The sequence below is a fragment of the Triticum urartu genome, chromosome 1 (genome assembly GCF_003073215.2).
Source record: "Triticum urartu cultivar G1812 chromosome 1, Tu2.1, whole genome shotgun sequence".
NCBI lineage: Eukaryota > Viridiplantae > Streptophyta > Magnoliopsida > Poales > Poaceae > Triticum > Triticum urartu.
Genome location: NC_053022.1, coordinates 378216849 through 378231662, shown reverse-complemented (window position 1 = coordinate 378231662; position 14814 = coordinate 378216849).

Genomic DNA, 14814 nt, shown 5'->3' with positions numbered 1-14814 from the left:
GAAGTAGACGCATCCAGCGGAGTGACGATGTGCGGGGTGTCTGAGTGATTAAGGCGCATCTGGCGGATTGAAGTAGACGCGTCCCGCGGAGTGACGATGCGCAGGAAGTCCGAGTGATGTCGACGTCCCGCGGAGTTACGTTGCGCGGGGCGTCCAGGTGATGTAGATGCGTCCCGTAGAGTGGCGATACGTGGGACGTCCGGGTGATGTAGATGCGTCCCGCGGAGTGGCGATGCGTGGGACGTCCGAGTGAATGTAGAAGTCTCCATCTGACTGAATCAGTCGTGAACAGAAAAACCTCTCCATCTGGCGAGTAACCTTCGCCAGTGAGGGGAGTGTGTCCCAACACCGAAATCAGTCATTGAACAGAAGAACCTCTCCATCTGTCGAGTAACCTTCGCTCGTGAGGGCTGGTGAGGGGAGTGTGTCCCAACGTCGGAATCCGGTGCGTCTGCGCTGTGGAGGCCGCCGTGTCTGGGGACATGGATCGGCGCCCACGCTCGCGTCACGTTCGGTCTGCGCTTCACCGCGGAGGGAATCATCACGCTGCCGACTGGAGGAGCCGCCGCCTGCGGGGCCATGGCCAGCGCTGGCGCTCCGCCACGGGAGCCGCGGTCGAGCAGTTGGGTGGAGAAAAGAGCTGCCGTGTGCCCGCGCTGCGTCGGGCAGTCGACGCCTGAGGGAGAGGTCGCCGAGTGGGTCGCGCCTTGCAGTCTACCCCGGTGGATGGAGCAGCGTTGCCGGCTGCTAAGCTTCGTTGTTTGGGGGAGCCGGGTTGTAGGCTAGTTTCACGGACGCTCAGCCCACGGCCAAGTGTTGATGTCCATGGGGGGAGTAGCGCTGCTGGTTGCCGTGCCTCGTCGAGCCCGCAACTCTACCATGGGAGCCGTCGCCAGTCCGCGACTGAGTACTTGTGCAGGAGAGACGAACTGCCGCGCGTGCATGGATACGGCCAGCCTCCGCTTCCATCATGGGAGTCACTGCTGAGTAGCACTCAGTCGGACGCGTCTCCGCGGCGGGAGCCGTTGATCAGCTGACTCGATGGAGGAATCCCACGCTGTCGATTGCCGCGTGTCTCCGCCCGAGGAGCCGGACCGCCGACCGGGGCCACAAGAAAGACAAAGAAGACATTAGGATGCATTGATGGAGTTGCCCACGTCCAGAACATGTACGTGCATGCAGCAGTGGTTAGTTAGCGGTAATTAGACTAGTCATAATGGGAGTAACTTAACTAGTAACATCACACATTTCAATACAAGATTGCTTATGTGGCAGCTAATTAATGAGGAGAGAGGGGTTTGTGGTAACTCAGATAGTTACTGTAACATCACACATTTCAATGCATCATGAGTCTATAGCCTAATAAATAAATTCTTTCATGATACCACTCATATGTTACTACCCACTATGGAGGTAGTAACATAGACTAATAACATCAGCAAGTTACTACTCTAAATTACTCCCCACTGTGAGTAGTCTTAGGCAAGATGTGTTACCGTTCGTGCATGCAAGGGAAGTTTCCCTTTCCCACGGCCATTTAACCCCTGCACGCACGAGGCTTTAATTAGCGGCAGTTAAGAAAGAATAAATGGAAAGGAATTAAGGTACTCCCTCCGTCACGGTTTAGAAGGCACAATTAAATTTGCGTGTGTTTCCACAATAGACAAGGTTTAGGGCGCATTGCATTTATTTCTAGTAGCTAATTAGTACTCCGATATACTATTTCTATATGCATGCATAGTGTGAATGCTATTTTTTAACCCATCCCACAACCAATAGATAATCACCTAGGTCCCAGAGAATTTCCAAGCGCGCCTTTTAAACCGTGACGGAGGGAGTAAGAAGGAAAGTGGAAGGCGGGGCGCAGAGCTCCCTAGTCGGCCACGGCGGCGGCAGTTTTTGGCACGGATCCATCGTGAGGGACGGCCGTGACGAATCCGAGTGTGGGACGACGTCCTCCTGCGAAGCCCGGAGGTCGCCGCCGGCGGGTTGAGTCGATCCGGCGGCTCCCGTCTTATTGGGATCGGAGGCGTGGACAGCTCCGGCGTTGGTGCCGCGTCCCGTCAGTGCATCCACCGCGAAGGTCGCTGCCGGCTGGTTGACGAGGGACGCCGCCGCAACGTGTCGTGTCAGGCCATCGCGGAGAGGCCGCTGCAGCGCCAGGCCTGCGCACACGTCACAGTGACCACAGCCGAGCGCCCGCGCCGCCAGATGGACTACCGAGCGCCTGCGATCACTGCAACCGGCTGACGTGCAGGTTGAGGTCGATTGAGAAGAGGAAGCAGGAGGTGCAGTCCGGCGCGCTGGCGGCCGTGTGTGAAGACGATGGACACGAGCCTTGGCGCACCGTGTTGATGCCCTTTTCCCTTCCTTGTCTCTTCTCTGATTTATTCATCGCAAGTTTTCGTCGTTGATCCCGATGGGCGCCTGCTAGTACAGGGAGGAAAACAACGGATATGTTTAGATCCATGATGATTGTTAGATCATAAGTGTATAGCATAGAAAGAAATCTCTTGATCGATCTGTTTGTGAACGGTCATGCCGGCGTTAGGTGAAGATGTATCTTATCCTCTCCTTTTGAGAGGCTCCAGTGACTTGCTGCGAAGACGAACAATCCGATTAGGATGAACAGGAAATAAAACATAGAGGAATGAAAAAACCATTAGCATCATGGCTCGATAGACGCCAGGCCCCAAGGTGGGCGCCAATTATCGTGGGAACGATTCCGACAATAATAAGGTATAGGGTAACGGAGCATGATCTATCGAGATGCAAATGGGTGACACGGTGGTTTTAGCGAGTTCGGGGCTCTCACGGTAGAGATAACAGCCCTACGTCTCGTTCTCCGGAGAGGCTTTGTTTTATCTTAGTCTATATCTGGAGATTACATGGTGTATTTGAGAGAGAGGGGGGAGAACGGATCTCCATGCCTCAAGCTAAATGGTGAGAGAGAGAGAGAGGTGGAAGAAAAAAGCCCCCTAGTCTAGTGGTGGGGGTGGCTTATATAGAGTGCGCCACCCCCTCACCTCCTATGTTACAAAGTGGGACATGAATGCCATAATGCCAGCCCACTACCAAGCCCTCACTATGAGAATGATGTCGATTGCTTTGCTGCCTGTTGGTCTTCGTATATCCGAGTGAGTCGTACAGTCGAGTGGTGAACTGTCATCCGAGTGGATGATATGCTGCTTGGTTGAGTGGATAGTATGCTGCTTGTCCGAGTGGATAATATATCTGTATGAAATTTATCTGGACCCACATGTTGTGTGGACCCCATGCTTCATGATATTTCGACCCTTCGTGGGCCTACCTCTTATGTGTATCCCCAACAGTGGGCGCGCCCCCTACCTCATGGCTTCCTCGAAGCTCCCTTGATGTGGACTCCAAGTCTCCCGGGTTGCTTTCCTTCCAAAAATAAGTTCCGTGAAGTTTCAGGTCAATTGGACTCCGTTTGATTTTCCTTTTCTTCGAAACCCTAAAATAGGCAAAAAAAATAGAAACTGGCAGTGGGCTCTGGGTTAATAGGTTAGTCCCAAAAATCATATAAAATAGCATATAAATGCATATAAAACATCCAAGGTTGATAATATAATAGCATGGAACAATCAAAAATTATAGATACGTTGGAGACGTATCAGTCGTCTCAACAGATTTAGATGGTGCCCTATTTAACGTGAATGCAACTATCTCTAATGCATAACCCCAAAACGATAGTGGTAAATCGGTAAGAGACATCATAGATCGCACCATATCCAATAAAGTACTGAAAGTGCAACTATCCCTGGGTGGTTTTGGTAATTCCTAACAACATATAGCTCATTGAGCTAATGCTATTTTAAGATAAATATTCCAGGAAAGCTCAATGATTGGCATGGCATGGATTAGAAAGTGGACCCCTCAAAATGCTAGGGACAAAAGATTGGCTTAAGCTCAAAGCACAAGACTCTACATTTTACTTTTAGTGATCCAAGATCACATTGAGTCCATAGGAAAAGCCAATACAATTAAAAGGGGGTGAGGTATTGCTTAATGAGTTACTTGCTCAAAATTCTTAGTGATATGCTCCAAAAACCCTCAACTACTTTCTCATATCCACATATGTCCCAACCCAAAGGTCAAACACGGCCCCACCGAAATCTTCTATCCGACGCCACCGAGTTCACTGGACATAGCCACTGCCACAAACCCTAGTCACTTCGGTCTCACCGATAGGGATCTCGGTCTCACCGAGATGGGATTGCAACCTCTCTGTTTCCCTTCGTAATGTTTTGGTCCAACCGAGATGAGCGATCGGTCCCACCGAGATTGCAATGCAAACTCTCTGTTTCCCCTTCGTAACATTTCAGTCTAACCGAGATGAGCGAATCGGTCCCACCGAGTTTGCCTGACCAACTCTCTGTTTGTCTATTACCAAAATCGGTCCCACCGAGTTTGTGTAATCGGTCTCACCGAGATTATTTTATGCCCTAACCCTAATGGAATCAGTCCCACCGAGTTCACATGTCGGTCCCACCAAAAATCCTAACATTCACATTTTGAACTAAATCGGTTTGGCCGAGTTTTATAATTCGGTCCCATCGAGTTTGGTGATTTGTGTGTATCGGTTAGATTTTGTGTGGAGGCTATATATACCCCTCCACCCACTCTTCATTCATGGAGAGAGCCATCAGAATATGCCTACACTTCCAACATACATTTTCTGAGAGAGAACCACTGTCGGTGTCAAAACCGGCGGATCTCGGATAGGGGGTCCCGAACTGTGCGTCAAGGCTGAATGGTAACAGGAGACAAGGGACACGATGTTTTTACCCAGGTTCGGGCCCTCTTGATGGAGGTAATACCCTACTCCTGCTTGATTAATATTGATGATATGGGTAGTACAAGAGTAGATCTACCACGAGATCAAGGAGGCTAAACCCTAGAAGCTAGCCTATGGTATGATTGTTGTGTATGGAGTTGATTGCCTACGGACTACAACCCTCTGGTTTATATAGACACCGGATAGGGTTAGGGTTACATAGAGTCGGTTACAACGGTAGGAGATCTTGGATATCCGGGTCGCCCAGCTTGCCTTCCACGCCAAGGAAAGTCCCCTCCGGACACGGGACGAAGTCTTCGATCTTGTATCTTCATAGTCCTGGAGTCCGGCTGAAGGTATAGTCCGGCTACCCGAACACCCCATAATCCAGGACTCCCTCAGTAGCCCCCGAACCAGGCTTCAATGACGACAAGTCTGGCGCGTAGATTGTTTGGCATTGCAAGGCGGGTTCTTCTCCAAATCCTGTGTACCTATAGGAATAATGTCCAATTTTTGTAATGTAGTTCTCCTCGGCTTCCATGCCCAATAATGGCAGTCTTCCACGTGTCGAACGAATGCAAAAAGCCGGGGCGTTTTTACATCCACACCCCTAGCCGTATAAACGAGCCGCCTATTTAATGGGATGGGGATTTAGGTCCGAACCACATCTTCTCCTTTCCGCGAGTCATCATTAGAGCGCTTCCAGCAAAGGTCCATTCCAACATGACCAGCCGGCGCAGCTCCTCCCCTCGCCCCTCCGGTCACAAACCCGGGGGCTGGGAGAGTTGCACCATCCCGCATAGCGAGCTAGTGTCGCTTCAGGCCAAGGGATTTCTCCCTCCGGCGTACATGGTCCCGGTCCGAGCCGGTCTCGCCACCTACAATGGCGGAAAACAAGCGGAGAGCACCCCCAATCCTTCCAAGGGAGAGCGGGTGTGCCTCGTCCCCTATCTAATAAGGGGACTAGGATTTCCAATTCATCCATTTCTCCGCGGGCTTCTGGAGTTCTACGGCCTCCAGCTGCACAATCTCACGCCCGCATCCGTACTGCATATTGCGGGTTTCGTCGCCCTTTGCGAGCTATTTTTAGGCGTTGAGGCTCATTTCGCGCTGTGGAAGAGGTTATTCTGCCTGGTGCCCCATTCTCAAGAGGGGTCTATATACCAAGCGGGTGGAGCCGAAGTGTGGCGCATCGCCGGGACCGGATACCTATCCGGAACCCCAAAGAAGGCGTTTGAGGACTGGCCTTCGAAATGGTTTTACATAGATGACGTCCCGCTGCCGGACCCTATCCGGGTCGGTCTCCCTGAGTTCAACAGTGCTCCGTTGAAGAAACGCTTGAGCTGGCGTGCGCGGAGCTCTCAGAGAGAAAGCGACAGAGACGTCCTTTACCTGATGGGCCGGATAAGACTGTTGGCTCATTCCGGACTAACCATGATTGGAGTCATGGCCGCATGCATTATGCGGGGGGTGCAGCCGCTTCAATATAGAGGCCTCCCAATGTGGGATTTCAACGGGGAGGACGACGCCACCCATTACGGTCGTAAGGGGCCGGCCTCAGCTGCCGCTCTAGAAAAGATCTTATCCTCTTTATACAAGGGAGAAGAGGAGGAATTCATCCGCGTCAACCCGCAGGCCGGATTTACCATGTAGGATCCTCCCAGTTGGGTAAGTGAACAATCGTGCTTGCCCGTTTGTTTTATATTCCCACGGTTAGATATGTAGTCTAACGACTTCAGTGCGGGAACTGCGACAGGAGGTAAAGGATATAAACAGCCGCCCTCCACAGCCCGAGGACCCAGAACGGTCCCTCGATCCGGACTCCGAAGAGGATCCGGACATATCGGTGGAGCTTATCGACGGGGTGTTCTATCAGCTAAGCAAGGACAATACCTTGGTAGCCATCACGGCTGATTACCCAGGGTTAATCCCGGCCTCCCAGGTGACAGAAACCGGAGTCTCATTCCCTTGAGAGAGATCCCACTCTCACGTATTCCGGTGTTTCTGACGACAACCATGTTTTGCAGGGGAGATTTCTGAGGCAGGAGGCCGAACCTGCGGCGGCTAGCCAACGAGGGGCCGCAGGGCCCCGTGGGACAAAAAGGAATGCAGTCCGGACTGAGATGCCAGTGCAAAGGTATAGTGCACCCTCTGTTTTCCTGGTGTTATTCTGTCAGGGCATATTAACGTTCGTGCTATCTTCAGAACAAAGAGATCTCGCCGGACTACATCCAGAGAGGTTGCCAATCGCGCCTCCACCAGCTAGGCGCCAACGTCTGGCCAGGAAGCGGAGGCGAGCACAAGGCGCACACCGGACGCTCCTCCGACAGAGGATGCGGACAGGCTGTCTGCCACCAATTCTGAAGTGGAGAGTGCCATGAACCACAGGCGTCGCCGGACTGTTCTATGCGATGCTTGTTTCTCCCAAGAGGCTTTAGATGCCTTTAATTCGGGAGATGCGTACCTCCGTGCCGCTCAAGATGGTTTAGCCAGAGCCACGGAGCAGTATGTAAAAGACATACGGGTAAGAAAATTTTAGTTTAAACATATATATGCCAGTAGCCCCCAAGACTTGAAGCAGTTAGAGCAACTGATTTAAGGATCATTTAATATGCAGGTTCTTACAGAGAAGAATACCGTACTGTCCCAGGAGCTGGAAAAGTGCAAGGCCCAACTAGAGGCCGCACTAGCCGCAGCAGGGGAGCCCAAAGAGACCCCCTCAGGTAATATACACTTCGAAAGATTAGTATTGTGCGGTGTGGGTGTAAATCTGACAAATCATATTGCAGATGGCGCCGGACTCGATCCGGACAAGCAACAACTCTTACGCCGGCTAAAGGCCGGTGAGAGTATGTTGACAAAGGTGAGGCGAGAGAAGAATGATCTTCAGGATGCCAACACCAAGCTGGGCGTCGAACTCAAAGATGTTCGTGGTCAGCTGTCGGACTCCACGAAGGAGAATCAGCAGCTTCGACGCGGCATTTTTAGTAAGTGCTTGAACGAACTTTGAAAAAGAGAAAAAAAAAGTTCGGCGAGGAAGTCGACTAACAGAGTAATGTCTGTAGGTATGCTCATAGGTCGTCCTGCAGAGGAGATGCCCGGTTCTACGGGTGACCTTCTTCCCGAATTCTTGCAACTGCACGAGCTAATTCGGCAGGCGATGCGGGGTATTGCCCAAGCCTTATGGCCTACCCACTCCGTGCCCGAGGGCCTTGGAGAGCTTGCGGAGAAGCTGAAGGGAGCTCGGCGGCGCTTCCGGTTGTGGAAGATATCGGCCTGCCGACAAGGCGCTAGGGAGGCCTGGGCCATGGTGAAGACCCGTTTTACGAAGTCTGACCCAAACCACATGGCCGAGGTCGGACCAGTGGGGCCTGACGGGAAGGAGATCCCTGTAAGCTTAGTATACGGCCAAGTAGAGTTGGCCGCAAGGTATTCCCAGCAGGACTGTAAATTAGACAGCCTGTTAGATGGTATAGAAGAGGAATACAATCTGTCAGAATGACTGTGTAATTTTGAATTGACATGTATAATGCCTTCTAGCCGGATTGTAGATCGTTTGTCGTTGCCGACCTTTTCGCTTCAACCTCGGGTCCTGACGGTCCGGAGTGTGTCCGAATACCCTAGCGGTTATATAAGAACCGGGGAATGCGTGGAGACCAGGCGTAGGGGTCATCAGTGCTTTATCAGACAAGTGCCCAACTAGTTATGTTATATTACATGGTTAGTAAGAAACATCTTCCAGAGAGAATAGTTCCGTTAAGGGTTCCTTTCGCTGGGGAGGCATGCCCTAAGGTGCATGTCTGGACTGCGTGAAGAGATGCAGAAAAAAAAGGCATCTGGGGGCGCATAAAATGAGTAAAAAGATCATCGTTTATTTCACCAACCGAATATTCCCTTAAGAACGCTAGCTTTCGGCTTCACCCAGTCTGAGGTACACATCCGGCTGACCCGGCAGTAACAATCGTAGAGGTGCTCCCTTTACCACCTAGCCGAACAATCGGGAATGTAGGGGTAAGCACAGGAGCCAGGCAACCCAGCTTGGCCAAAACTTAAGTCATATCGATGCATATAATGGTGAAGAAAAAGGTACATGCGGAAGTTTGACGCATGTGTTGGGCGTGAAGCCCGTATAAATAAGCTTCTGTTAAAGAAGCCCCCAGGTTTAATGAGCGCGAGTGGCGCGTCACTATTATGAGCCTTTAAAGGCTATAAGAGAGAGAGAGGGGAGAAGGAGAGAAATGTAAGACAGAAAGTATATAAAAAATGGACAGAGGAAGGAGACGAACATAGAGTGTGGCGCTAGGCATAGAATCTTCGGAGACGGGCTGCGTTCCATGGGTTCGGCTCGAGTCGGTTATCCGATGCATCTTGTAGGAGGTACGCTCCATCAGTCAGGACTTGGTCAATTGTGAAGGGACCTTCCCACTTGGGCTTGAGTTTGTCCTTTTTCTTGTCCGGCAGGCATAGAACTAATTCGCCAACGTTGTAATTTTTGGCCCGTACTTCTCTGCTTTGGTATCTTCGAGACTGCTGTTGATAGAATGCGGATCGGGCTTTTGCTACATCACGCTCTTCCTCCAAGGCGTCCAAACTGTCCTGCCGATCGAGCTCGGCTTCTCTTTCTTCGTACATGCGCACTTGAGGTGAGTCGTGAATTATGTCGCAGGGCAAAACTGCCTCTGCGCCGTACACCATGAAGAATGGTGTGTATCCGGTGGTGCGATTCGGCATGGTCCGCAGCCCCCAGAGTACGGAGTCGAGCTCCTCTACCCAGTGCGTATTAGATTCCTTAAGGGACCGCACTAATCTGGGTTTGATGCCGCTCATGATAAGACCATTTTCACGTTCGACCTGGCCGTTAGTTTGTGGGTGATAGACGGAAGCATAATCGAGCTTGATGCCCATGTTTTTGCACCAGAGTTTTACCTCGTCGGCCGTAAAGTTCGTGCTGTTATCAGTGATGATGCTGTGGGGGACGCCGTAACGGTGTACAACCCAGATATAAAGTCTCCATTTATTTGGGATATTGCGAGGTTCGAGTCCCCGCGCACCTCTAGGCGTTGAATGCCCATGGATACTGCCATCCGGAGACCATTTAAAAGGGCCTCATATTCGGCTGCATTGTTGGAGTCTGTGTACATTATCTGGAGTACGTATTGAACTCTGACTCCTATGGGGGACGTCAAAACGACGCCAGCCCCTAGACCGGCCAAAATTTTGGAGATGTCGAAGTGCATGACCCAGTTTGAATATGTGCCGTACTCTTTAGGGAGTTCGGCCTCCGTCCATTCTGCGACGAAGTCGGCCAAAACTTGTGACTTGATAGCTCGCCATGGCTTGTAAGTTATGTCGAACGGGAGGAGCTCAATGGATCATTTTGCAATCCGGCCCGTCGTGTCACGGTTGTTTATAATATCGTTAAGTGGCACTTCTGAGGCTACTGTTATTGAACACTCTTGAAAGTAGTGTCGCAGCTTCCGGGATGCCATAAATACCGCGTACGCAATCTTTTGATAATGCTGGTACCGTGACTTGCACAGAGTAAGGACAGTGGACACATAGTAGACTGGCTTTTGAAGGGGGAATTTGTGTCCGTCCGTTTCTCGTTCGATGACGAGCACTGCGCTTACGACCTGATGGATTGCTGCAATGTATAATAGCATTGGTTCGCCAATGTTTGGCGCGGCCAGGACTGGGTTTGTTGCCAAGATGGCTTTTATTTCATCGAGTCCGCCGTGGCTGCATCCGTCCACTCGAAGTGTTCGGTGCGCCGAAGGAGGCGGTAAAGGGGTAGGGCCTTTTCTCCCAAGCGGGAGATAAAGCGGCTTAGAGCCGCCACGCATCCGGTTAATTTTTGTATTTGTTTGAGGTCCTTCGGGATATCCAATTATGACAGAGCTCGGATCTTGGCTGGATTTTCTTCAATTCCTCTACCGGGTATAATGAAGCCCAAGAGCTTTCCGGCTGGAACGCCGAAAACGCATTTTTCCGGGTTGAGCTTGATGTCGTATGTTCGGAGGTTATCGAATGTTAGCCTCAAGTCGTCTACTAAAGATTCGACATGTCTTGTTTTAACGACCACATCATCTACGTGTGCCTCCACTGTTTTGCCGATCTGGTTTGCCAGACATGTCTGAATCATGCGCTGATATGTTGCGCCGGCGTTTTTGAGCCCGAAGGGCATTGTGTTGAAGCAGAATGGGCCATATGGTGTGATGAATGCCGTTGCGGCTTGGTCTGACTCTGCCATCTTTATTTGATGGTAGCCGGATTATGCGTCGAGGAAACACAATGAATCGTGTCCTGCGGTAGCGTCGATAATCTGATCGATGCGGGGGAGAGGGAAGGGATCCTTTGGGCAAGCCTTGTTAAGGTCTTTAAAATCAACGCACAGGCGCCAGGATTTGTCCTTCTTTAGTACCATCACCAGGTTTGCTAGCCAGTCCGGGTGTTTTATATCTTTGATGAATCCGGCCTCCAATAGCTTCGCTAGTTCCTCTCCCATGGCATGTCTCTTAGGTTCGGAAAAACGCCAAAGAGCCTGTTTGACTGGCTTGAATACCTTTTAGGATATTTAAGCTGTGTTCGGCCAGCCTGCGTGGGATTCCTGGCATGTCTGAAGGGTGCCAGGCGAAAATGTCCCAGTTCTCTCATAGGAACTCTCGCAGTGCGGCGTCTACATCAGGGTTTAACTGTGCCCCGATGGAAGCTGTTTTATTGGGGTCCGTTGGATGGACCTGGAATTTGACTATTTCGTCCCGGTTTAAAGGAGGTGGACTTGGATCTTTTGTCGAGTATCACATCGTCCCTATTCACCATTGGAGCGCAGCGCAGTCAGTTCCTCGGCCGCTAAGGCTTCGGATAGTGCCTCAAGGGCTAATGCGGCCGTCTTGTTTTCGGCGCGGAGTGCTACGTCCGGATCACTAGCTAGAGTGATAATTCCGTTTGGCCCGGGCATCTTAAGCTTCATGTACCCGTAATGGGGTATTGCTTGGAATATTGAGAATGCTTCCCGTCCCAGTAAAGCGTGATATCCGCTTTTGAACGGGGCCACCTGAAACATGACTTCTTCGGACCTGTAATTATCCGGCGTGCCAAACACCACATCTAGTGTGATTTTTCCTGTGCAACGCGCTTCCTGACTGGGGATTATTCCTCTAAAGGTTGTGCTGCTTCGCTCGATGTGGTTCCAGTCTATTTCCATTTTTTGAAGGGTTTCCTCATAAATGAGGTTCAGTCCGCTGCCTCCATCCATGAGCACCTTGGTGAGGCGAAAGCCGTCCACTATGGGACTGAGGACCAATGCGGCTGGTGCTCGGGCTGTTCGGAATCTAGGTTCATCACTTGCATTGAAGGTAATAGCAGTGTCGCTCCATGGATTTATTGTTGCAACTTGATAGACTTCAGCGAGGCTGCGGAGTGTTCTTTTTAGCATACTGTTTGATGCGAAAGTCTCGAAGACTGTGAGAACGGTACTGGTGTCCTCGGGCTGGCTTTCTGCGGCCTCCAGAATTAAGAGGTCCTCGCCAATTTTGGCCACCTGCCGGAGTATCCAACATGCTCTAAGGCTGTGAGTTGGTGTGGCGTCCTCTGTACTGTGAATTCTACAGGGTCCATCAAGCCACCTTTCCAGTACGGTTCCATGCCCTGTAGAGGGTTTTGGTTTTTGGTGTTTATCCTGGGTGTCCTATGATGATGCACCCTCTTAGTTCGGACGGGATTACTATTCAAGGCCGGATTATCCCAAAATTTTATTTCGGTTTTCCAGGCGCTTTCCATCGCACAGTATTTTTGTACTATGGACGCCAAGTCAGCGAAGCGTGTAATATCACGACGACTTACGGCGTTAAGGATTCCCTTGTCCGTGCAATTACTGCAGAAAATTGAGATTGCGTCTCCCTCGCGGCAATCCTTTATCCTGTTCATAACCAGGAGGAATCTGGCCCAGTAATGATGTACTGTTTCCTTGGGCCTCTGCCTGATTTGGAAGAGATCGCTTATGTTCGGGTGGGCGGGTGTCGTTGAATCTGAAACCTCACCCAATCCAAGATTCGGAGGCCGAAGAGTTTCCGAACTCTGAAGTTCGGATTCTTGGATGTTGTCCAACGAATCTAGCCCGTTGCCTGATCCTAAGCTCAGGTCTTGAGTTACATCCTCCTCTCCGCGAGTATCCGGCTTGGAGGAGTCGGGAATTCGGACGTAGCTAGTCCTTAAAATAGATGAAGGGTCACCGCACTGCGCCTCTACCACGGCAACGTGGTGGGTGACTTGGGGAGAGTTAATTTCTCTTAGATCGGGTTTAAGCCCAACCTGGTCGTAATCCGTAGCGACCCCCAGGGCGGCGATGCGATCCAAGAGCTCGTTCACGGAAGAGAGCTCCATTGGATCTAACTGCTCGACGAGCTCTGAGATGACGTGTAGGTTGCTTTTGATGACCCGAGAGGTCACCGTCGGCGCAACAGCCGAACAGGCGGTCATGAGGAAACCACCTAGCCGGAGGGTTTGGCCGACAGCCAAGGCTCCCTTAGCAACGGCGCCGTCTTTAAAGACGGGAGGAGGCATCCTTCCTGATTGTGACGGCACAGAGGAACACTCAATGAAAGAACCAATGAGGATAGTGGAGATTTTAGCTTCCGGTATTTTTCTCTTATTTGTGATGATGTCTTTCATATATTTTGCATAAGGAGGCATTTTCAAGATATCAGTTAAGCGAGCATGCAGAAAGACTGGCCTTAGCATTTTAGCAAAGCGTTCAAATTCTTCATCGTCATTATTTTTAGTTGACTTGGGTGGAAAAGGCATAGGTTTTTGAACCCACGGTTCTCTTTCTTTACCGTGTTGTCTAGCAACAAAGTCTCTTTTATCATACATTTCATTCTTAGCTTGTGGGTTATCAAGATCAATAGGTGTTTCTATCTCAACATGATTATCTAGTTCTTTATCACTGGTTCGTTGAGAGTCTTCATGAACCTCATCATTATCTTTTTCATTATCATTAGGTGAGTGTTCATTACTAGATTGAGTGTCAGCATCAGAGATAGAAATTTCATTATCATTATCAGGAGGTTTCTCTATTTCAGGTTCACTAGAGGTGTGCAAAGTCCTATCATTTTTATTTTTATTTTTCTTTTTAGAAGGACTAGGTGCACTAGTGTTAGCTCTTTGTGAATCTTGTTATATTCTTTTTGGGTGTCCCTCAGGATCAAGTGGTTCCTGAGTCATTTTACCTCCTCTAGTTGCAACTCTAACAGCAAAGTCATGCATATTATGATTCATTTCATCAAGCAATTCTCTTTGAGATTTAGCAACTTGTTCTAATTGAGTTTGAACCATAGAAGCATGTTTTCCGACACCTCTAACATCATTTGATATTCTAAATAACAAGTCACTCAAGCGAGCAATCATATCAGAATTATATTTCAATTGTTTCATAACATTTGCATTGAAGTGATCTTGTTTCCTAATATAGTTTTCAAACTCATAAAGGCATTGACTAGGATGCATATTGTCAGGATTGTCATTATCCTTGAACTTCATAAGAGAATTCACCTCTACCACCTTAGGCAGTGGTGGTGTATTGAGCCCGTGTATTTCTTCAAGAGGAGGTAAATTTTTAACATCCTCAGCTTTAATACCTTTTTCCTTCATAGATTTCTTTGCCTCTTGCATATCTTGAGGACTGAGATATAATATACCCCTTTTCTTCGGAGTGGGTTTAGGCGGTGGTTCAGGAATAGTCCAATCATCATAATTTTTCAATATGTTATTCAATAATTCCTCAGCTTGTCCAATAGTTCGTTCCCTGAAAACACAAACAGCTCAACTATCTAGGAAGTCCCTAGAAGCATCGGTTAGTCCATTATAGAAGATAAGTATTTCATTTTTATTAAGAGGGTGGTCAGGAAAATAACTAAGTAACTGGCAAAGCCTCCCCCAAGCTTGTGGGAGATTCTCTTCTTTAGTTTGCACAAAGTTAAATATTTCCTATAAGGCAACTTGTTTCATATGAGCTGGAA